The sequence below is a fragment of the Mustela erminea genome, chromosome 8 (assembly GCF_009829155.1).
Source record: "Mustela erminea isolate mMusErm1 chromosome 8, mMusErm1.Pri, whole genome shotgun sequence".
NCBI classification, from domain to species: domain Eukaryota; kingdom Metazoa; phylum Chordata; class Mammalia; order Carnivora; family Mustelidae; genus Mustela; species Mustela erminea.
Window position 1 is genome coordinate 51,361,267 of NC_045621.1, and position 24,473 is coordinate 51,385,739.

The following is a 24,473-nucleotide window of genomic DNA, read 5'->3' on the forward strand; positions in this document are numbered from 1 at the left end:
AAAAAAAGGTAGAAATGAGAATTCTTATGGGAAATGTCCTGCTTTAAAAAAATTCTTAAATGGTTTTAAAACCATGGTGTGGGATAAACAAAAATATGTCAGTAAACCAGATTTGGTTATTATATCCCAGTTTGTACCCTTTACTGGGGATGCATTATAGGGATTAGCAGGTGCTGTCATGAAAAGAACCTGTGTCAGGAAAAGCTCATACGAAGCCTGGGATCACCTCTTACTAGCTGTGTCAAATTGGGCCAATCATGTGATTAGTATTAAGTTCTCTTGCCTATGAGGGTGACTATGCTAAGATCTGAAGAAAATATAGGTTCGCTAATTGTTATAACTTTACAATTCTTCTGAAGTTCTAGGTAGACATGAGTTGGCATCCTTTTTTAAGCTCTAGGTATTAAACTTAGAACAAAGAAATTTATAAAAATACGCAGTTCCTTAAAAATTTCTTAATTCACTTTCGACGTGTGATTATAAATTGCTAACCCTGTCTGGTTTCTTCTTCTGTGAGAGTCTCTGTGTTGGGGATTAGTAAAGTCACTCATTCTTGTGCGAGGTAGGGACTGGTGTCATCTTGTTGTCTCTCATACGCTAGAGGAAGATAAATGAGACTTTCAACTCAGAAGACCTGTTCTGCTTGTTGAACTTCTGATTTGATTACATTTGTTTTGGTGAACACAAAAGTATGCCTCCTGCATCAGTAAGGTGATATTTCTATTTAGCACTTGAAACACAATCTTTCTGGGCAGAGATTCTGCTTCTCCCTGAGAATGCATGTTCCACTAAAGATGCTGGCTACTTAAAGAGGATTTTTATTCGTACTGTCCATAGTGTGTTCAGTCTATCTGAAATAACACATTGTACTGTAAAAAGTTATTTTGGTTCTCATTAGGTGTGTTTTGTTTTATTTTGTTTTGAGCAGCTCTTTTATGGCACCCTATACCCAATAGAACAAAATCCATTTAAGTTGAAATATTTTGAGCTTTGAAATTAATGTGCTCTTCCCAACACCTGTCCTCTAAAACAAATTAATTAATAAAATCTGATTAACTTTCTCCTTGTAAGTGACTTTCTGAGAAAAAAGAAATGGAAGTTTGTGTATTTTTATAAGGTGTGCAAGTGGCATGCCTGCATTTTTCTCAGTGCATGGTTTTCAATTAGAATTGAAATGCAATTACAAAGTGAATTGGTGCAATTCTCCGGATAAATCAAGCAAAATTCTCTTCTAACTCAGTGATCTTCATATATCAGACAAAAGTACATTTTAAAGCTTGAAATATTTTAATAAACAGCTCAAATCTCCAGCCTAAATTTACTTATAAATATCTCATATTTTTGAATTGCTTTTATTTTGTTCTGCCATGTTCTGGGTAAACTTTCTCTTGCATATATTTCTGAAGCCAGTGTGTAGACTTCTTCCCGCATAAGAGTGTCCTCCTTGATTGATGTGTAGAATATTTGCATATAGTTGGAAATATTTCTGTTCACCAGCCCATTATATTTTGCTAGATGTGTCATCTATATTTTGCAAAACCTTATTTCAGTATGTTAACGTATATGTTGTCTAAGTGTGTGTTGGCCTGGAATAGTTTTTCTGTGACCTTGGCAAATTGCTTTACTCTTTTGGATTTTTTTTTTTTTCCTTTCACAGATGCATTTTGTAGGAGTATTTCGAGGATGAATGTTTGCAAATCATTTTGAAATTGCCAAATGCCACATACAGTAAGTAATATGTATTTTTATTTTTCCACTCAATTGCAGTCATGCTGAATGAATTTGGCAGTCATAAAAGAACACATTTCTATTTATGGTTCTTGATATTTGTGAATATTGAGGCAAAATGTATATAAAAGATAAAAATTTGATGAGCTATTTCCTAGTCTGAATTAAGTTGTAGAAATTCAAGATTTCTAAGGACAGATTTTACTATTGTTCTACTTCTATAACTTGCACATAGTACTTCTCACTTATATTTGAGTGAGATTTTTTTCTCTGAATCATAAAATAAGAAAAGTACGGGAAACATTAGTGTTATTATCCAGTGCTGATATGGGGATTTAAAAAGGAGTATTGAATTAAGAATTAAGATTCGCCAAGTATTAAGACTTACTGTGAATCAGGCAATTTATATATGTTGCCTGTAATTCTCCCCCAGGTATTTTAAGATCATTATTTTTATCCACATTTTATATATCAAAGAAACTGAGAGGAAGTTTTAACACCTTGCTCAATATCTATTCAAAGTAAGAAATCTGGCCTTTGAACACAAGACTTTTCAGATAATACTGCCTCTATCTATTAACATAGACAAAGTTAAATAACTTCTCTAAGAGGGTGAATATTTAAAGAGTTTAAACATGTTCTGATGCTTTCTTTGTATTTCTGTTTTGCTTAAGCATTATCCTGAAATACTGTATTTTGTGCTGGATTGTCTGCCATGTGATTTCTTTCATTTCAAATGGTGTTTTCTAATTCCTTACTTAGACTGCTTTGAACTAGGATGGAAGAAGTGAAAATGTAGATTCTGGAAAAAAAAAGTTTCTAAATCACCTAAGTTTATATATATATATATAAAATTCTTTTTTTTTAATTTTTTATTTTTTATAAACATATATTTTTATCCCCAGGGGTACAGGTCTGTGAATTGCCAGGTTTACACACTTCACAGCTCTCACCAAGTTTATATATTTTTAAAAGTGTTTAGAATTAGAGTTCTGAAGTTCTCCAAGAGTTTTCTTTCATTCATTAAAAAAATTAAACTATGTTATTATTTTAAGAGTTTGGAGGGGACGACAGAATGCTCAGATTCTTTGTTTGATGAAATGAGATAATCAGGAGGACAGTTCTAATGTAGAATTTATAAAAAATATGGAAGCAATAATGGCAGCATTGATGTTTTTATGTTGTCTCCCAATATGACTTAAAAAAGGTGGCCTAGTACATGTTTAGGAATTCAGACTCTGGATTCAGGCCACCTCCATTTGAATACTGATTTATCACTTAATAGCTTTGTGACTGAACAAATTACTGAATGTCTCTTTAAAATGGATGTAAGATTGGGAACTACTTCATTTGTAGTGAGTTAAAACATGCGAAGCATAGCACAATTCCAGGCACATAATAAATTGATATTTCAAGTATGTTTGTTAGTAAGCATCATAACTTCATAGTCATGTCACGTCAAGTATGCAACAAAAGTACTCAGTGGATAATGTTGATTGACCTGGTCCAAAAGAAACTAAAGTTCAGCCTTCTTTATGAATGTAGAGATCTTTACTAATTGGAACTTCTAGTGAAAAGACAAACCATTTAGGTAATCAGCATGTATATATACAGTTTATAAAATCAGCACACATGATATGTCCTTTTGTGTGTTGACTGTATATCTAGGCTAAAAGTGTGTTTATGTGGTTTGTGGAGAAAAGAAGGGGGCAGTTGTGAAGTGCTTACAGAGTCTGAAATGCTTATTTTGAAAGAGGACAAACTTATGGATATAAAATAAATAACTGACAATAAATAAATAAATAAATAAATAAATAAATAACTGACATGATGGTCCAGTTCACTTGAGGGAATCATCTCATCCAGTGCTTTATGAAACCATTCATGGAGATTGAAGCGATGTGGATGAGAAAACAGTATTAAGTATTTACTCTACCGTGTGCACTTTACATTGAATATCTCAGGTAATCTAAGCAATAAGATGATGAGGTAGGTGTGTTACTATTTTTTTTTGTATGAGGAAAATATACCAGAGGATGTTCAAATGTGTCATTTGTGGGACCAAAGCTTGAGACTGATGTAATTCTAAAGCCTTTTTTTTTTTTCTTTATATTCTTAACATGAGTGTTAAGGACTGAAATTCTGTGGTTGATCTCTCTTTCATTTGCATGAAAACACTGCTGTCAAACCTCAGATCATACATATGAATTCTTTAGTAAATAAGTAATTGATGATTAAATTTTAACTAAATAAATGACAATTGTCTTAACATTTGTAATCCAGCCCAAGCTGATTCTGTTCCTGCACAACAGGCCAGTAAGTCTAAAGGGAAGGTGTTGGGGCCCAGAAAGTGGCTTTATTCAGAAAGCCAGCAAACTGAAGAGATGGCATACTGTTGTCCCAGAGAACCATGTTCCCTCAACCTGGAATTCGAGCTGCTTTTATATTAGCAAAAGAGGGAAGTGGGATGCGATTGTTGTCAGAAGGTGACTAATGTTTATAGAAATCCAAGGAAGGTCATGTAACTTCTTTGTCCTTGGTCAGTTCATCTTTGTGTACAGGCATCTGGTCATGTCATTCCTGTAAGTTTTTTTTTTTTTTTTAAGATACTTTAATTTATTTTAGAGAGAGAATGTGAGTGGGGCTGGGAGGCAGGCAGAAGGAGAAGGAGAGGGAGAGAATTTCAAGTAGACTGCTTGCAGAATGTGGAGCCCTTCAAAGGACTTGATCCCATGACCCTGAGATCATGACCTAAGCCATAATCAAGAGTTGGACACTTAAGTGACTGGGCCTTCCAGGCTCCCTGCCATTCTTGTAAATCTTAATCATAACATAATCATTTCTGTATTTCCTTATCTCCTGGGTGAAGTAGGTTTTGGGTAAAGAGTGGTTTTTGTAAATCATAGCTGTAGTATGTCTATGTGGTAGGGCTAAGCAGAAGTTTCTAAGCTATAGGTTGTAGCAGCAAGGAAAAGAGAAGCAATATGAAGTCAGGCTCATTTTCTCCCTGTTAGATATTAAGTTATAATAGGGGCATTCAGCAACCTGAAACAAATTGTCTTTAGAAAATGTTGTTTGGTGGGCGCCTGGGTGGCTCAGTTGGTTAAGCATCTTCCTTGGGCTCAGGCCATGATCCCAGGGTTCCGGGATCGAGTTCCTCATTGGGTTCCTTGCGTGGTGGGGAGTCTGCTTCTCCTCTGCCCTTCTCTCAAATAAATAAATAAGATCTTTAAAAAAATGTTGTTTATGTCAAGAAGACTTAAAAAATAAAAAAGCTGCTTCTCGAAGGGCAGAGACTGTATGTATCTTACACTTCTCTGAAGTTGAGGTGACTGTGGTCTTTTCTTTCAGTCCTGCCGTTTCATGCAGTGCAGAGAAGTTTGGAATGAGGAGTTTAGCTTGACTTAGTTAATTATTCTCCTCTTTGTCATCTTCTGGTGTGTCCTCATTGAGGGACATCCTTTATAATACCACAGTGGCCACACTGATACTTTCCCTTTTTTGTCTCTTGTGTGATCTTCATCTTTTTTCCATTTTAGTCATCCACTGATCCCAGTCCTTTTACACATAACTTCTTGAAACAGTCAGACACATTTTACCTGAGGGATATTTTCAAACTTACTAGTATTTAAAATATTATTGCCTTTAAAGGGTATGGGTCACACCGTGTTCTCACACTACTGTTGGTTTTGAGAGGGAAGGACTTACAGAATGCTTCTCTTTTTAGTTTGCAAATCTGGTCTCTGAAATACAAAGCTAGTGATTGCATGTAGTGATTCTTCACTTAATTCAATAAATATTTATTGCATGCTCCTATATGAGGAGCACCATGCTGGTTTAGTACTAGAGCAAGTAGGAGGGAAAGACAAAAATGGCTCTCAAGAAAATTCCATGTTCAATTTAAGGAAATAAGACAGGCACAGGCATAAATAAAGAATAGGGTATTAGGATATGGTATCACGAGAATAGCCTAAGGTAATCAGATCAGTAAAGCTGTTTTAAAGATTTTTATTTATTTTTATTTGACAGAAATCACAAGTAGGCAGAGAGGCAGGCAGAGAGAGAGAGGAGAAAGCAGGCTCCCTGCTGAGCAGAGAGCCTGATGCGGGGCTTGATCTCAGGATCCTGGGATCATGACCTGAGCCGAAGGCAGAGGCTTTAACCCACTGAGCCACCCAGGCGCCCAGTAAAGCTGTTTTAAATAATCTGAGAAATAATGAAGCAATTATATATATGTGAAAAAATAAAGGATTAGAAGAATGGGATTGGGAGGGAGACAAACCATAAGTGACTCTTAATCTCACAAAACAAACTGAGGGTTGCTGGGGGGAGGGGGGTTGGGAGATGGGGGTGGGATTATGGACATTGGGGAGGGTGTGTGCTTTGGTGAGTGCTGTGAAGTGTGTAAACCTGGTGATTCACAGACCTGTACCCCTGGGGATAAAAATATATGTTTATAAAAAATAAAAAATTAAAAAAAAAATAAAGGATTAGAAGAGATTTAAGAAAGATACAATTCTGGACTGCATTGGCTCAAGATTTCATCATGATGATTGCATTTGCACTAGATCTTGGTGCAGGTGGAAAATGTTAATAGAGAAGTCAAGGAAATGGCATGCTTGAGCTCAGAGTCAAAGAGACATACTTCACATTAAATGAGTGGTGAATTAATTAGTTTGACAACAGAATAAGTTTCTTGTGTTGGACCAAAACCAGGTAGCACTGGCAAATTAAGGCTGGAGCTAGGTTGTAGGAAATACTGATAATCACAGTAAGGACTTTGAATTTAATTGGTAGGCAATTGGGAAAAAAAGAAAAGAATATTTTGGGAGGGCCAATCCTGTGAATAAAAAGTTCCTCTTTGATATTAGTCTGGTGGTGTCTTCACAATGGATTCCAGTTGGAAGACATGTGGACAAGAGGATAGTTTTTAGGAAAATATAGAAGTAAAAGAATAAGGCATGAGGGTAAGACTTGAGGCCATAGCAATGGGAATGGAGAAAAGTAATAGATGCAGGTAAGACTTTGAAAGAAATGGGGTCAGGAAGTAATAATCATCATCATTTGTGTGGCATTTACTTGGCCCCAGACTCTGAGTGATTTATATTATTTAATTCCACATCAGACAACTCTGAGAGGTAGATACTAATACCATCCTCATTTTGCACAAGAGAAAACTAAGGGAGACTTTAGCTAAGTAAATTGTCCCAGGTCAGATAGCTAGAAAATAACAAAGGTGAGTCTTGAGCCCATTCCTTCAATCTCCAGAGTCTCTGTATAACCACAGTACATCATCTCTGTAAAAAATAACTGAGATTTCTAGGTTGACTGAACTGGAAAAAGACATTACCAATAGTCAGAGAAACATTTTTTTTTCCCCCAGAGTTTACCACTTCTTCGGTTAAGTCTTTGGGTGGGGAGGAAAATCTTTGGACTTTTAGGGAGAAATACTCCTTACGGTTCAGGAGGAATCTCTTGAATACATTCATTTCTATGCTGGGCAACAGGAACAGTGTAATTTATGATATTGCTCGATTATAAATTAGAATAGTAAATATGTCATCTTAATATGATTTGTCTTCTTCCTTAGAACAGCTTAAAGTGAAACAAGGATAGAGTGCTAAATTAAAGATTAAATATCTTGGGTGCATGAAAGACCAATATTTTAGAGTTAGTTTACCATCATACTAAACAATAATCTTGACAGGGGAAAAAATCTAATTTCTAATATGGAGAGTATCTCTCTTTTTCTATACTCGAGAAGTAGCGTAAGTACTACTTAGGAGCTTGGGCTCTGGAACCATGCTGTTGCATGGGGTCCAGATTCCACAATGAGTCCTCTTTAGCTGTGTGATTTTGTAAGGTGTGATTTTAGCTGAGTGATTTTTTTGTGTGTCAGTTATATAAGCTCTCTGGCCTCAGTCTCTTCACCTTTGAAATGTGATGGAATGTAGTGTGTTTTCTGAATATTGTGAAGGTTAAAAGTGATAAAGCACTTATAGTGGTCCCTAAAACACAGTAAATCCTCAGTGATGTTTGTTATGTTCATTGAACTTGATCTGATCTATCATAATTTTTAAACATGTTATTGTGATTTTTTATGTGTTATGGGCACAAAACAGTGAATTTTATAAGCAAAAACACATGTAACTTCACAGATCAAGAAGTGGAACATTTTCTGCATCTTGGAAACCCTGGTTTTGTTTGTTTGTTTGTTTTTTGTTATCACCCAAACATTACTCCCTCTACTAGTTCCATATGGATAACTTTTTCATGACTTTTGTAATCACTTCCTTGCTTTTCATTATAGCTTTAACATTTAATCATGAGTCCTTAAATACAAAATGCTAGCTTAACTTGATTTTTTATAATAGTCATGCATGCCTTTGTGCTTGGTTTCCTTTCCTAACTTACATTTCTAAGTTTTGTTAATGTTTTTCTCTGGTTCATTAATTTTCATTGCTATGTAGTATTCCATTGCAGAAAGATGCTACAAAGTTTTTATCTGTGGTTGTTGATGGACATTTGGACTGTTTCTGGGTTTGGGCAATTTTGAATAGTGCTGCTGTGAACATTCTTTTAGATGTTTCTTGCTGTACATATACATGGGTTTTTGTTAGTCATGAAATTGCTCAGTTAAATTATATACAAATTTTCAATTTTAGCGGATAGTGCTAAACATTTTCCAAAGTAGTTATACTAATTATACTCCAGTCAGTAGTGTATGAGAGTTCCCATTGTTTTATCTGTATCAGTGCTTGGTGGAATCAGTCCTTTAAATTTAGCCATTCTGATGAGAATAATGTTTACATTTCCCTTTGAATAATGTGGTTCTGTTATGTGGTTTAATTGCCATATGGATATTATTGTCTGTAAATTGCCTGTTCAAGTGTCTTGCCTATTTTTCTATTGTGTTTATTTTTTTATTGTTAATCTGCAGAAGTTAATTGTATTTGAATGAAGAGCCTCCTTTCAATTACATGTTGCAAATCCTTTTTTTCTCTCTGTGACTTGCTTTTTCAGTTTCTTAATGGAGTTTTTGATGAGGAAAAGTTTCCAGTTTTAATTATAATAATATTTTTACCTCTTTATATTTAGATCATTCCTTTTAAATTTATTTTTGTGGCTGGTTTGAAGTAGAAGTCAAGTCCTGTTTTCCTTCCAACTGGATGTCCAGTTGTTACAGAATCATACTGAAAATCATCACTGAAAATCATGACCTCTGCCCACTGCTCTTCAATGCCATCTTTATCATAAATTTAATTTCCATCTATATCTGCATTTTGGGGGCCAACTCTTCCTTCTTTTAGGGCAGGTCTGGCAGAGTGAGAATCTTAAGCAAGCTCTGTGTCCTGTATGGAGCCTGAAGCAGAACTCGATCCTACTACCCTGAGATCATGACCTGAGTGGAAATCCAGAGTCAGATGCTTAACTGACTGAGTCCCCCAGGAGCCCCCCAACTATTGTTTTTAACTGGTTTGTTAATTTCTTCTTACTAATTATAACACTGTTTTAACTATGGTCACTCTTTAATTATTTATGGTATCTATTAAAATAGGTTCTCCCACTATGTTTTTATTCCAGGAATCTTGACTTCGCCTTATTTCAAACAAATTTTATAATTCATCTGTCGAGTTTGACAAAAGAATAATTGTTGGGATTTTAGTTGGGATTATATTCAGTCTATTGTTAAGTATGTTTTTAAAGAATTGACATACTTACAATATTGACTTTTTAAATGAGCATGGTATACATACTTCATATACCTAGGTCTTTTTTATTTCTCCTAATCATATTTTGTGGTTTTCTGCACAGATGTCTTATATATTGTGGTTAATTTGTTCTAGATGTTCTATACAGTTAAATAATATTATATATTATTAATTTTTAAAAACTTTTTTCTATTTGTTCCTTGAGTAAATACAGTTTTTTATACTGTCCTTGCATATAGCAGATTGTAAACTCACTGATTAATTCTAATATTTTTAATAGATTCTTTTAAATTTTCTATATAAACGGTTACGTTTTCTGGGATTAAAGATAATATTATTTCATACCTTCCAAGCTTTACAATTTTATTTCTTTTTCATATCTTACTGAATTCTCTAGAATGTCCAGAGCAATGCTGAATGAAAGTGGGAAGAATGAAAATTCTGCTTTTATTCCCAGGTCAAAGGGAACACTGTCACCATGTTACTATTGAGCATGCTGTTTATTATACTGTTTTGACAAAAATCATATATTAGATTGAAAAGTTTGTATTTTTCTGGTTTTACTGGAATTTTTCATTATAATTGGGTTTTGAATTTTATCAAATGCTTCCTTTGTATCTATTGAGATTATCAAATGTTTTTTTTAAATTTTTTTAATCTGATGATTTATATTGATTGACCACCACCCCCCCCCAACAAACTTCACATTCAGCAGCAGAGCTGCTGCTTTCTTGGGCTTACTGTGGGACTTAGAGTACCAGAGGATTTTTTTTTCTTTTCATTCTCTTCCCTCCCCTTTTGAGACAGCCACCATTTGCATAACAGAGTAAGTTTCTTGTTGCACCCTTGTACTTTCCTAGATGGCAGAGTGCTATTACTTGTTACTTGGTGCAGTGCTTCTGGTAGGAACAGGAGGATCCTGTGTTCCGTTGCTCTAGTCTCAACCTTAGACCTATTCTGGGCATCTGGACCTCCAGACAGTGGCTCTCAGTAATTCCTGCCCATTCTTCTCATGGTACCCAAACTCTTCCTTGACTCTCTGGGGTTCTTTGTAGAAGATGTTCTTACACCCAGTAGTAGCAGATCTCTGCTTTGTGTTGTTATGCCTGAGTTTTTGTGTCTGAGAGACCACCAAGGAGCCAACACTGATGTAATCACACGAGGGTTTATTCGACAAGCTTAAGCTTGGGCCCAAGTTGACCCGACACAGTGGAGCAGGGACTTGGACCCCGAGCTTAGTTAAGACCGGGGTATTTATGGGTTCCTGTTACTAAACCAGGGTGGGGGTTTCTGGAACCAAAGCAGGATGGGGCTCCCTGTTACTAAAGCAGGGTGGGGGTCTCTGGAACCAAAGCAAAGTAGGGGAAAGTTCAGCCCTTGGGCACAGGGGTCTGAGATGGCTGCCGGAGCTAAGATGGCTGTACTTACGCTAAGGCTGAACCTGAGGTGGGATGGCCTTAATTTTTCTCGGCCTCCACAGTGTCAGTTTGAGAGTCTGGACACAAGAATTACCTGTTTCTTTAACAGAGCCAGATGAATTTTTCTTCTACCTCTTTCCCAGAAACTGTGGATCTTTTCCAGGGCACTGGAGCTATGAGAGTTTTTGGTCCTAACAGGTTAAATTTTGCTTTGCATTAGAGAATGGTCTGGGGAATCAGAAAAGATTTTATGTTTTTGTGACACCAAAGTGCTCTTTCTGGTCCCTTGCCCTGACCTCAGTCTTTCTGTTAAGCAACTGGTAGATGTCTGAAAAAAAAAAGCGTATGAATGAGTGCATATTCCTTTGTGTCTGGGTGATCCCAGGGTGCCTGTATTGTTCTGGTGACCCGTTCTGCCCTTCAAGTATTTGTTACAAGTTTTAGCTGTTTTCTTCTTACCTACTTTCATAATGAACAACTATTCCTCTCATGTTCTGTCAAAGGTAAGAAGGTTCTTATGTCCTGTCTGTCCTCGGTGGCTGTTACTCTTTAAAATTTAGTTAATCTCTTTGTCTTGCAACTCCAGGTCTCTGGTGGGCTCAGAAAAAGTTATTATTTTGTAGATTATCGGGCCTTTTATTAATATTAGGATAAGAGCAATATTTTCTGGTGGCTTTCACTTTCTAAGTAAAAGGAAAACTGCATATTTTTTCACATGTATTTTAACTCGGCCTTTTAAGTTTCCCAAGAAAAATGATTTTTTCCTTCACAGTGCCTAGTCTGCATTTACCAGAGCCAGAGTCCTAAATTAATGCTATCTTTATAGCCTTTCTACACAAAAGTGAGTTGTTGCTGTCACAGTTTTGTGCGCAACTGAAGCTCATTGGATTATGTGTAGCAGGATTCCATTGTTTCAAACAAGGTAGATTTCAAATTTTCTCCTATAAAAGGAGGTCTGGCCATTGGCACTGTGGGGCCAGAATTGTGGTACCTTGCTCATTAGAATCTAGTCTCCTTTGACAGTTCTGTTCTACCGTCTTGGCCATATGACTTCATCCTTAAGGGTTTTCCCGTAGTTTAAGGACTACTGGACAGCTCTTTGTGTTATATGCAGCAAGAATGAAAAAAAAAAAAAATGCAGTGGCAAAAGGGCATACTACCAGCTGATTTAGCCTTCTTTGAAGAGATTCCCTGGAAACTACCCAGTATTTTCTACCTAACCATCATTACTCTTTGTTGCAAAAGAAGCTGTTAATAGTATTTTTGTTGTACACATAATGGCTCTGAACATGTCCCTAGTAGGAGAGGGGAAGATAAATATTGCGTGGGCTCTTAGAAGTCTCAGTTACAGTTAGAGGATGGGGAATATATTTTGGTAATGTGATTTCTGACCTAGAATGGTGTGTGTTAAAATACACAGATTCTATCTTAAAACAGAGCTGGCTGGATTCTGATATCAGCTCTGCAAATTGGTAGTTATATGACCTTGAGCCAAGGTTCTTACCCTAACTTGTCTTATTTTTTTAGCTGTGAAAGGGGTATGATAATTACTATTTGGAAACGTTTTGGTAGGGATTGAATATGATAATAATATGCAAAAGGTCTGTCACATAGGAATGGATCAGTAAATTGTATGTTTTATGCACCCACCATATATTAACTTACACTAGAGTCAGTTATTTAAGGGAGGACAGAGTTTATTCAAGCCTGATACTGATTGATAAGGTAGAAAGGCCATTTACTTTGTTCCTCATGGGTAAAACTTTATCTTTTAGATGGGATTGAGAGTCTCAGTTTCTACCCTATAAATATATCATTTTGTACTTTGGACGATAGTGAATTACTGCTCAAAATTCAGGTTTATGATAGCAGCACTTTATGTATTGTCGAACCAAGAAACAGATAAGATGAGTTCCAGTTTGAATTCTACCATTAGAAGTTCTGAAACTTGTGAAAGTCATTCTGACCCTCCAGACTTCAGTTTTGTCAGCTGACAGATCAATTAGGTAGACGAGCTGACCTCTACCACTGTTTGACAGCTTTGAAGCTCCATGATTCCGTGTAGTTTCACTTGCCCCAGACGTACACTCTTGTCAAAAGAAACATCCTAAAACCAGCAAATAAAGTGATAAAGACTTAATTTCTCAAACCAAAGTTGAATTTTTACAGGAATTGGTTTTATTGTGAGGTTTTGCCAGTTCTGAAGTGAAGCGATAGATGTTAATTGAAAAACACAGTGCTGTATTTAAAAATTGGCTTTAGATTCTGCTTGCAGAGATTGCTAGGCTAGACAAAGTTTGTCTCTTTGGGCAAGTCATTTAAATTCTCTGCACCTTAGATTACTCATTTATAAAATAGGCAATATATGTTAAGGCCACGATGAGGACCAAATGAAACGACAATGTAAAAGTACTTTTAAAAAACAGCACAATTTTTCAGTGCTAAGTTCTTTTAGAAAGTCCAGTGGGTTAAAAAAAAAAAAATGGAAAATGCCTTTACGCTGTGGTGTGAAGATTATATAATAAAGTGGTATAAATAAAATACAATAAAGTAAAGCCACCAAGGATCTCTGTTTTAAAGTTCGTGTTAGATTTTGCCCACCTGTTTTTCCATCCACGTTATGTTTTAGGAAGCTGTGGGTCTCAGACACTTCAGAAGCTAGGCGAGCAAGGCATGTCTGTGATTTTGTGCATGAAGTGTCTCCTTGAGATATTTCTAGATAGATCTTTGTATCTGAGGCATTCTGCTGGAGATCCAGTGAGGCTGAAACAAAGAGTGAATCTTTTGCGGTGTGTGGCTATTAGTGCTGTCTGCTCTCTTCAATTTGCCCATCTGAATTGACAGTTAAAGCTCCTTCTCTATAAATAGCAAGTTATTAGTTAAAGCATGGTTGCCATATGGCAAAATGGTCTCTTTTGCTAAACTGATTAAATACAATAGCAATGTCCAGTCTTTAAGAAGATACTGTGTTCTGCGATACAAGCCTAGAGATTACTTTTGTTCCCTAACATGAATCAAGCTTATATAGTCTCTGTTTCTATATGTGTGTGTATATTTATTCATCTTGTCACTACTTCCTAAAACTCTCGAACCATGCTATATATGTATTAAAGTGTGTTAAGTGCACTAGTATTATGTCTACAGATGATGGATTTTTACATAGTTATATACTTGTGTCATTACTATGCAAACCAAGATATAGAGCACTTGCAATCCCCAAGACGTTCCCCTTATATCTCTTCCCTAGCAATAATCTTACGATTTTTAATAGTTAAAAAATTTTGCCTTTATGGTAATAAGCTTCTAAAAAGGAATGAAATATTTTTTAAAAATTTATTTATTTATTTATTTATTTATTCTCAGGAGGGGAGTATTTTGAAGGGCACTTCTGATTTTTTTAAAATTTCTTGGAAATATTATTAATTATGACAAAAACCCTCTGTACAATGCTGAGTAATGCAATAAAGTATAATAATGTGGGCAATAAACTTCATTATATGACCACTGAAATGAAACAGGATTGCAACGTGGAAACCTCGCGCAATTCTGTCCGAATCTCCCACCTGCGAACCAAAAAATAAGAGGTGCCACCCAGGCTGGTGAGTGTTCTGTTGGTCATGTTGCCAGGCAACCTCAGTCAGTATCAGAGACACCCAATTGAGCAGCAGAGACTCAGACTGGAAGGTATCTTGGAAACAGAAGGGTCCAGCCGGAGGAGAGGGAGGGAGAGAGGAGAGAAAAAAATAAAGACTGCCACTTGAACATTTATCCGTGTTAGTCATGACCACAAAAAAATTTTTTTTTTCCCTAGCAACATGCAGCTAGCTGAGAGCAAAATTCTTCGGGTTTCCGCTCCCTTCACTGTTTTCCTTCTTCATTGTGTCTACAGGTTAAGAGTGCAGAGCCTTGGTAAACTGCATCATCATTAATTAATCATCATTAATTTGTAGGAGGGAAGGGTGTTTTCAGCATCAGTCATTTTCAGCAAATTCAAGCCATGTTAACTAAAAGTTCTCTGAGATTTTAATCATACAGTATTCTATACGATTCAGTCATGCTTAAAATAACCTGATTCTTACATTGATATACTTCTTTAAAAAAACTGAAGTACAAGATCAAATGCTCACCACCTGGAGTTAACCCTCTTCGTGGAAGGAGAAGGTAAGAAGGAAGAGAGAGGGAGGCAGGCGTAAGCCCGTCTGGAGGGGCATTAGAGGAGATGAGGTGCACCAAGCAAACAGGGAGAGAATCTGGGAGCATGACCTTGGGTGAGCCCTCCACTCAGATGCAACTTTTATGTATCATCCTAGAAAGTTATCTTCCATTCTCCGCGGTTTTTTGTAAAACCTTTTTTACTGTACTATGCTCTCACCCCACATTATTCGCCTTTCTCCCTGTTTAACTGATGGCATGCAGAGAAAATCACTCTCTGAGATAGGAGGCTCCTGCTAATTTATGACTCTCCCTGACTTCTTTCGTTCTTCCCTTCTGATGCTTCTTCCGCTTATATGCCAATGCCTTCATGCATGTTCTGGATTTTAACAGCTGTGTGCTTTCTAAAAGCCTTGACTCGAGTATTTTCTTTCTCTTCCATATCCTCAGCCTTCTTCCCCTCTCCTGATTTCTTCCCATTGGCATTAGACCTGTCAAAGGATCTTTCCCCTTAAAAACAAACATTCACCCGTATACAAATCCTCCCTTGTTCCAACTACACTTTCAGCTACACAGAAACTCTGGTCTCTGCTCACAATTAGATGTTTCATAGCTATATTCTCTGTCTCAAGTCTGCCTCTTCCGTTCACACCTCAACGCACTGACTCGCTTTTTCTGTTTGTCTCAAAGTGTTCTTTCCAAGGTGACAAAAGTGAGTCCTGGAGCTCTACATGGAATACATACCTTGGATCTCTTTGTGTAACTTTGTACCATTGAGCATGTCCTCCCTCCTACGATGTCCTTTCTATTGGAAATTATTACAATTATTACAATTATTCTTACTCTCCACAGGAAAGGCTGCTTCTTAATTTTTCATCTGGTGATGGCAAGCACTAAAATCCTGACTTTGACAGAATAATAGTTACAATGCCTCCGTGATTTAAGTTGAAAGGAGTACATCGCTACATGGCTCTTGTACTCAGTTATCAGGATTGTACAAATGTCTTTTTATTCAGAAATACAAAGTTAATGATCTGTAGCGTGGTCAGTGACAGCAGTAAAGCATGATGTTGTCAAATGAAACCAGAAACCGATGCTTATAGTGATTTTCTTAAATATCAACTTTTTTTTTTTTTTAAAGATTTACTTATTCATTAGGGGATACAGGGTGCAGAGGGAGAAGGAGAGAGAGAATCCTCAAGCAGACTCCCCACTGAGCATGGAGCCAGTTGCGGGGCTTGATCTCAACAACCCTGAGATCAGGACCTGAACCAAAATGGAGAGTTGGCCGCTTAACCGACCAAGCCATCCAGGCACCTGGCCAGCCTTTTCTTCAGTCATTTTCTTCAGCTGACTTCTCTGAAGTTGTTACTGAGGACCTCTGCCTTGAGCTTCCTCTCACAGCTCATTAATAATGGTGAAGCATTATTCTAGGAAATAGAACCTGCCTCCTCCCATACCACCTCTTCCTCTACTCATTGCACCATTCCAGGGCCCTTTCCTTCTTGAAGAACTCCCGTGATTACAACTTCTGCTGTAGTTAACCGAGAGGCCACCTCAGCTGCATTCAGTAAAACAGTTCTCACAGTCTTGGTTGGATCAGTGGTTCCTTTTTCTACCATATTCACAGAGTCTCAAACATGGTGTCATAACCAACTTCTGAGGAACTTCACGTAATTTTCTCAACTGTCGGTGCTCTTTCAACACCTGAATTCTTAGCAGTGCTTATTGCAGGAATTTCGAGTGTCTTCTTCATAATTTCTGTACCAAGTTTTGGATCTTCATTAGGTGGAGTTATTGAATCCAAAGCTGGAATGTGCCAAAGCAGGGCACTACCCCCTTCCCAGAACACTGCCTGCTTCAACAGCAGCTACTGATGGCTCTGAGGGCACCTGCAACCCTCCCTGTCTTTTCATGCACTTTCTTACCACTTTTCTCACCACTGTTCAGCCCAGCTACTCCATCTGAGAGTTTGCCAGATGTTCATTCAGCTTTTCCTTTTCACTGGTTGTCGTATGTAACTGCTCAATGATTTCTTGAATACGTTTCTCAGTTTGGGCCTTGTCATCTTTTCCTTTAAAAGCATGGCATCATTTTTGGCCACAGTGACCTCTCCAAATTTTCCCAAGTTGTGAGGTTAAACATCTTTAAGATTCAGAGTTGATCCTTCTTCTGCAAACATTGCACCGTCAGTAGCAACAGCCACATCTTTAAGCTAGTTCTTTGTATTGTCACCAAAACCTGGAGCTTTGACTGCTACAACCTGAAAACCCAACTTTTGACCTAATCAGAACCTGTGTACTCAGAGCTTCTCCATCAGTATCTTCGGCAGTTATGACCAAGGGCTTAAGATGAGCATTGGCAGTTTCAAGAGCAAGTACAATGGACTGGACACTAGGAATTTTCTTTTCACTTGGTAGAACATAGGCATCTTGGAATTTACATTTCTGACTTTTTTTTCTAAGTTTTATTTTAGAGAGAGAGCATGTGCACGTGTAAGTAGAGGGAGGGCAGAGGGTGAGTGAGAGCAAGATGGAGAAATACAGACTCCCCACTGAGTGCCAGAGCCCAACTTGGGGCTCGATCCTACGACCCTGAGATCATGACTGGAACCAAAATCAAGAGGTCCAAAGCTAAAACTGACTGAGCCACCCAGACACCTCCACATTGTTGAGCTTTTGATGTGTTAATAAGGTATGGAGAAATACAACCTCGATCAGACTTCATACCTTCAGTGATTTCTAATTCATCATTTCCATCCTTTACTATGATGATGTCCTTTCTCCTAAGCATTTTCACTGCATCAGAAATAATGTTGCCAATTTCTTTGTCTCCATTTGCAAAAATCATGGCAACCTGAGCAATTTCTTCAGCAGTTGTTACAGAGGCAGACTGCTTCCTAAGTTCAGCAGTTACAGCAGCCATAGCTAGCATTACACCTCTCCTGATCGCCACAGGATTAGCACCTTCACTAATCTTCTCAAAGCCTTCTTGGCAGTCGAGCATGCCAGGGCAGTAGCAGTCATGGTGCCATCCCAAGCCTCTTCATTTGTGTTACTGGCAACATCTTGAACAAGTTTAGCACCAATATTTTTATATTTATCTTGTAAGTCAATAGACTTTGCAACAGTCCTGCCATCTTCTGTTACTCTGGGAACGTCCCCAACTCTGTTAAATCATCACTGTTCTTCCCTTTGGCCCCATAGTAATGGCTACAGCATTCACTAAATGGTCTACGCCTTGAAGCGTTAAGGCTCGGGCATCGATACCAAATTTTACGTCTTTGGCACAGGCCCGAGTGAGATGAGGAGCCAGTGCCCTGGACACTGGCCTAATTTGGCAAAGGACCGTTGGTAATCGAAGCATTTCTCTGGAACGGTGGCAGAGTGTGTGGGCAGTGAGGCAGGCATTTAGAAGCCAGTGAAGGCATAAAATCAGTACTCTTAACAATGTTGCCCCAGAAATCTTAATCTGCAAAAGGTCTTTAATTTTTATCTAGAATTGCTATATTATAAGCTCAGTGAAGTACGTTGTCCCAACCGTCTAGCACAGGGATAAGAGCACTTAGGCACTTGAGTTTTCCAAATAAGTAAAATAGCTTATGTATGAATGAATCTTAAATGCTTTTCTCTTTTCCAGTTGTATTAAATTATTTTGCTCATCATCACAGTGTGCAGTGTTAGCAATGGCTAACATGTATTGGTTAGCTACCGTGTGCCAGTTCTTATGATTCTCATTATATATATATTATATGTATTATATATAGTGTATATAATAGAGTCAGACAGCTATATATATAATATGTATAATAGAGTCAGACAGTTATATATAATATATAACTTGTTAGGTTATGGTAAAGATTATATATATATATTTATATTAGGTTATGATAAAGATTACTTATATATAAATATAAATATAAATATTAATAATCTAATACAAGTAGGTATTACGCTCATGGCCGTTTTGCAGACTTGCGAACAACTGGGTTTAGCCTAGGCAAATTAATCTCTCCAGTATCTCCCAATGAAAGGGTGGTGGAGTTGGTACTTGAATCAAAGTCTGCTGAATACCCCTAACTGTACCATATAGGGGTGGATTTCTAGAAAACAGCAGCAATAGCAATGCAACATTTTCTGTATTTCCAGCTCTTTGATACAGACGTTTATTGTTGTGATCCTTTTCTATTGTTTAACCTCTTCATTATCTCAGAACTGTAACATGACTGTAATCGCAGTCTTTCTTAGGGGTCAGCAATTATCGTTTTGGTTTGGTTTGGCATATGAAGAGAGAACCGAGAATATGCATTCAGGGAGCACCTGGGCATCTCAGCTGGTTAGCTGTCCGACTCTTGATTTTAACTCAGGTCATGATCTCAGGGTCCTCGGATCAAGTCCTGTGGCAGATTCTGTGCTCAGCGGGTAGACTGCTTGAGGATTTTCTCTTTCTGTTTCTGTCCCTCCCCTGGCCACACTCTCTCTCCAAAAAAAAAAAAAAAAAAAAAAGTGCATTCAGGTATTCAGGTTTGGGCTAAGAGAAAAGGAGCTTCTGTAAAATGGCAAGAGGAGATAATGGAGGAGTATTGGGATGGCCAGGAGATATGGTGCTGTCTCCACAGAAGAGAGAGAAAATACAGGGAAGTTGGGGAAAGAATAGTAGAACAACTGACAAATACATCCTGCAGAGCCAATTGCAAATTGAAAAGAAAAATCCTAGCTAGTGACTTTTATAAGGGAAAAAAAAGGGGAGAATATAGAGAGGAAGTGAGATGAATGAAAAAGTAGTACAAAAATGTGATGAAGAGCAGCATGACTTAAGTATGATCAAAGAGAACTATAACTTCATAAAATGAGAAGAGGGAATAACCAAGAATTAAAAATGGCATAAAGAAAAATATCCAGTGCATCAGTAATAGGTTTCATTGATTCAGATTGCTGCCTTTGTAGGTATCCGCCAGAAATGTGAAGCAGGGGCGCCTGAGTGGCTCAGTGGGTAAAGCCGCTGCCTTAGGCTCAGGTCATGATCTCAGAGTCCTGGGATTGAGCCCCGCATCGGGCTCTCTGCTCAGCAGGGAGCCTGCTTCCTCCTCTCTCTCTGCCTGCCTCTCTGCCTGCTTGTGATCTCTCTCTGTCAAATAAATAAATAGAATCTTAAAAAAAAAAAAAAGAAATGTGAAGCAAAAAGAAAAATAAAATGTTGATTGCTCTTCTGCTGGGGTGGAGCCTAATGGATGTGGGAAATCTGAGAATTTTTATACTGATGATGGATTTTTGCAGGGGGGATATCATACTAATATTTTCTTTCTCCATTTACGCACTGTTTTATTCCGCTGAAATTAATAGATAAGAGATTTTGGAATGGAGTACACTTACTGATTTGTTTGGTTGTCAGTCAGTGGTTAGAATGTATTTACTATGCTTATCAGAATCAAAAGAAAACATTATAACCATTCAGCCGCATGTAGTAGAGCCTTTCCTTGGACAAATCAGATGTTATTGATCTTAAAGCTTTATGCTTTTGCTATTTGAAATATAAAACTATAAAAGCTTTGCAGAAAATTTATGAGTTATTTGCTTTTAGAATTTGAACCTTGATTCAAAAATAAACTGTAATAAGGAAAACTGTCGATTAATAACTTGTTTCTCACTGCTCTAATGTAAACTATAAAGATCTCATTTCTAGAAAAGAAATCTAACAATTAAGGTAAAATTGAAGTAGGGCGATAACTCATTTTTGTTCTCCCCGACCCTGTTCCTCAGCTTCCTCTGTATTCCCCATAGCTCATTTCTGCTAAATAATACTGGAAGAAAAATTATCTTCATAAGTTGATTTAATTGGCAATGATTGGTACAGAGTGATAAATGGACATACAATTTATATGACCCAGGGACATAATATTATTTAATTATTGCATTAAAATGAGAATTAAGGTCATTTAAAATGGCATTTTTAGATTAGACATTTAAAAACAGACTACAGGATAGATTACCTTTCTTATATAGTGTATCTTCTCTTAAAATTTTTCTTTTATCTGAATAAAAACAAGTAATGGGGTGCCTTCTTTTAACAGTTTGTTTTTTGGTTTTGGGTTTTTTTTTTTTTGCTCATGGTAATTTGATTTCTGAATCTGATTACTTTTGTCATTAACTCAATAATGATTTTTTTCAGGTTACAGTATACTATTGATAGGAGACCATGTTTTTCTATAGCAACAATCACTGTAGTTCTCAGGTACTTCAGTTAGTATACTGTTTTAATCTAAATCATATAGAAGGGAAGAACCTTTTGGGGTTCAAGAAGGTATGTCTCTAATATATTAAAATTTCTTTACACATGTGACATAGAAGATTCATTTGTGTTGTTTCTTCTGTAAAAATTTAGTCGGATTTGATTAAATGTAGGCTGCAACAGTAACAGTGATAAGAGGTGAAGTAGTGTTCCCTAATTTCAATGACTGCTTTTAAATACTGGGCCTGATGGTTTTGGGAAAATATTTATTTGATACAAAAACCATAAATCCAAGTGGAAGAAGATAGTTCCTGAACCTTGCATGAGACTCCAGGTTTGGAAGGTTAGCCAGTTTTGTAGAGTTTTAATAGAATTTAACATGGGTGCAAACTTTTATTTTCCAAAGTCACATAGATTCTGTAACTCTGGAGACTTCTGGAAATAAGAGAGAAAAATCTGAAAACAGAATACTTAAATCAAACTTTATTTTATGGTATTTTAAAATTTTTAATTAACTAAAAAATGTATTCATTTATTTTAAGAGAGGGTGGGGAAGGGGCAAAGGGAGAGGAGAGGGAGAGAGAGAGAGAGAGAGAGAGAGAGAATCTCAAGCAGATTCCCTGCTGAGCATGGGCCTCCCCCACTCCCCACATGGGACTCAATCCCAGGACCCTCAGATCATGACCTGAGCTGAAATCAGTAATCAGACATCTAACCAACAGAGTGACCCATAAATCAGCCATTATTTTAATAAAAAGTTCTGCCCTTCTTTTCATTCTCATTTACTCTGTTTTGTGAACGACTTTTTGACAATCCTTTGAATGTGATAGTTTGTGACACTTCATTATAACTGAGTATGTCCCCATGTACTCACATATGCACGTGCACAAGTGTCAGAGAACTAAAGATTTTATTCTTTATCACTATTACATGGTGCTTTTCTTACTTGTTTTCAAATAAAACACGTATTTCCTATAATTCAGATGATTTATGCTATTTCTGGATAATTTGAAAAGTAGAAAAAATGATAAGAAGAGTTGTAAAACAAAAGAATTCACACATCCTCACCTATTCTTCCCAGTACTTTTATAAAAATAAGTAAAAATAAAAAATAGTTGTGATTATAGTGTTAAAACAACTATGTATGTTAATTTGTTGACTTTTATAGTATCTTGTAAGCTTTTTTCATGTTAGTGCAAAATTGCATAAATTTCTAAAAGCAATATAATATGCTACCAATTGGTTATGTATCTATTTTGAATTCTTAATGCCATCATACCATCTCCCTTTAATATGGGGTTTGGTTTTTATTTTTTCCTTGTTTATATATTTTTTTAAATTTAAATTCAAATTAGTTAACATATAGTATAGTTATTGGTTTCAGGAGCAGAATTTAGTGATTTATCACTTACCTCAACACCAGGTGCTCATCCCAACACATGCCCTCCTTAATGCATACCACACATGTAGCCCATCCCCGCAACTACCTCCCCTCCAGCAACCCTCAGTTTGTTCTCTAGAGGTAAGTGTCTTTTATGGTTTGCCTTCTCTGTTTTTATCATATTTTTCCTTCTCTTCCCCTATGTTCATCTGTTTTGTTTCTTAAATTCTACATATGAGTGAAATCATATGATATTTATCTTTCTCTGACTTGTTTCACTTTGTGTAATATACTCTAGTTCCATCTGTGTTGTTGCAAATGACAATATTTCATTCTTTTTTGATGATTGAGTAATATTCCATTTTATGTCGTACATATGTATGTATGTACGTATGTAAATACCACTTCTTTATCTCTTCATCAGTCGATGAACATTTTGGCTCCTTCCATAATTTGGGTATTTTTGATAGTGCTTCTCTAAACATGGGGGTGCATATTCCCCCTTTGAATCAGTGTTTTTGTATCCTTTGGATAAATACCTAGTAGTGCAATTGCTGGGTTTTGGGGTAGCTCTATTTTTAAGTTTTTAAGGACCCTCCATATTGTATTCCAGAGTGGCTGCACCAGCTTGCATTCCCATCAATAGTGTAGGAGGGTTCCCCTTTCTCTGTATCCTCGCCAACGTCTGTTTTTCATGAGTTGTTAATTTTAGCCATTCTGACAGGTACAAGGTGGTATCTCATTTTGGTTTTAATTTGTATTTCCATGATCGTGAGTGATGTTGAGAATTTTTTGTGCGTCTGTCAGCTATTTGTAGGTCTTCTTTGGTGAAATGGATGCTCACGTCTTCTGTCCTCTTCTTAACTGGATTATTTATTTTTGGGTTGTTGATTTTGAAGAGTTCCTTATAGATTCTGCATACTAGCCCTTAACCTGATATGTCATTTGCAAATATCTTCTCCCATTCTGCTGGTTGTTTTAGCACAGCTTCACTGTGCAGAAGCTTTTTAGCTTGATGGAGTCCCAGTAGTTCATTGCTGCTTTTGTTTCCTTTGCCTCCAGTGATGTGTCTAGTAAGAAGTTGCTGTGGCTAAGGTCAATGGGGTTGCTACTTGCTGTCTTCTCTAGGATTTTGATTGTTTCCTCTCTCACATTTAGATTTTTCATCCATTTTGAATTTATTTTTGTGTGTGATGTGAGAAAGTGCTATAGTTTCATGCTTTTTCATGTGGCTGTCTGGTTTTCTCAGCACCATTTGTTGAAGAGACTGCCTTTTTCCATTGGATATCCTTTCCTGCTTTGTCAAAGATTGGTTGGCCAGAGTTGTGGGTCCATTTCTGGTTTCTCTGTTCTGTTCCATTGATCTCTGTGACTGTTTTTGTGCTAATACCATACTGTCTTGATGATTACAATTTTATAATAGAGTCTGAGGTCTGGGATTGTGATGCCTCCTGCTTTTCTTTTTCAACATTACTTTGGCTATTCAAGTTCTTTCATGGTTCCATACAAATCTTAGGATTGTTTGTTCTAGCTCTTTGAAAACTGTTGGTGTTATTTTGATCACGATTGTATTGAATTTGTAGATTGCTTTGGGTAGTATAGACATTTTAGATATATCTGTTCTTCCAGTTCATGAGCTTCGAATGTTTTTCCATTTCTTTGTGTCTTCTTCAGTCTCTTTCATAGTGTTCTGTAACTTTCAACATACAGATCTTTACCTCTTTAGTTACTCCTTATCTTATGTTTTTTGGGGCAATTGTAAATGGGGTCAGCCCCTTGCTTTCTCTTTCTGCGGCCTATTATTGGTGTATTGAAGTGCAGCAGATTTCTGTATATTGATTTTGTACCTTGCAA

At 36.9% G+C, this 24,473-nt stretch overlaps 1 protein-coding gene and 1 pseudogene across 2 annotated transcripts in view; one reads left to right on the top strand and one right to left on the bottom strand.

The window, feature by feature from the left end:
• GALNT13 (polypeptide N-acetylgalactosaminyltransferase 13) overlaps nt 1-24,473 on the top strand; it is a 538,580-nt gene that overhangs the window by 43,578 nt on the left and 470,529 nt on the right. The window contains exon 2 of one of the 2 annotated variants that reach the window (XM_032355601.1): nt 1,658-1,728. The exons of the other annotated variant lie outside the window; for it this stretch is intronic. The gene's annotated coding sequence lies outside the window, so the exon portion shown is untranslated. The remainder of the gene's footprint in view (nt 1-1,657; nt 1,729-24,473) is intronic. 2 annotated transcript variants of the gene reach the window in all.
• On the bottom strand, nt 16,436-18,376 carry LOC116597060 (annotated as a pseudogene).